The sequence below is a fragment of the Bison bison genome, unplaced genomic scaffold (assembly GCF_000754665.1).
Source record: "Bison bison bison isolate TAMUID 2011002044 unplaced genomic scaffold, Bison_UMD1.0 scf7180017864367, whole genome shotgun sequence".
Lineage (NCBI taxonomy): Eukaryota > Metazoa > Chordata > Mammalia > Artiodactyla > Bovidae > Bison > Bison bison.
In genome coordinates this window covers 535,027-536,093 of record NW_011494939.1, presented here as the reverse complement: position 1 = coordinate 536,093, position 1,067 = coordinate 535,027, and positions in this window count along the sequence as shown.

The window sequence follows — 1,067 nt, the reverse complement described above, 5'->3', positions numbered from 1 at the left end:
CTCTTTCTGTGATCCCATGGCCAATTCTCTAGTCCTAAAATAATTTCTTTGAGTTTTATATTTTTTTATATACCTGATGTGAAGAGCTGACTCATTAGAAAAGACTCTGATGCTGGGAAAGATGGAAGGCAAAAGGAGAGGGGGCAGCAGAGGATAAGATGGATAGATAGCATCACCGACTCAATGGACACGAATCTGAGCAAATTCTGGGAGACAGCAGAGGAGAGGGAAGCCTGGTGTGAGGTAGTCCGTGGGGTAATCCATGGGGTTACAAAGAGTCGGACACAGCTTAGCAACTGAAAAATAACAAATACAAGTGCTGTATGAACATGTGCATGCATGTTAGAGTCCTTGGCCGCTATAACAAATCACCAAAAACTTGATGGCTCAAAACAACAAAAATGTATTCCCTCACAATTCTAGAGGCCAGAAGTTCAAAAGCAGTATCATTGGAACGAAATCAAAGTGTTGACAGGGTTGTACTCCTCTGGAGACTCAGGGAGAATCTGGTTTTTTTTTTTTTTTGCCTCTTGTGTCTAGTGGCTGCTGGCAGTTCGTGATTTGTCACGCCACTCTAATCTCTGCTTCTGTCTCACATCAGCCTAACCATGCAGAGACTAACACCAGCAAAGCTCCTGGGCAAAGAGAAGGTACAGAGAGGAAAATTGAGGGAATTTATTCGGTGATGGGACTGGTAAGAGCTCTTCACTATTTCTCAGAGTGTCCCTGAAGGGTAAGATATAAACCATGCACCGAGGTAGCTGGTTTGATAGCATTCCCTTTATTAAGGAGATCTGTTTTCCTTTTCTCACTTCCTCACTCCCCTACTGGTATTTTCTGAACCTCCAAATAAATTGCTGGCTCTTTGTCTCTGAGTCTGCTTCTGGCTGAACCCCAAGGAAGACAAGTATCATCCTCAGGGCAGAGAGAGGGTATGAATTCAGGCCTTCAGTTTCCAGAGTCTATGCTCTTACCAATCCCTCTGCTGACACTAGGAGAAAGGCTAGGCAGAGAGCAAGGAAAAAGGTGCAGAGGCTTGAGAAAGTTTGGTGGGAGCATAGACTCTG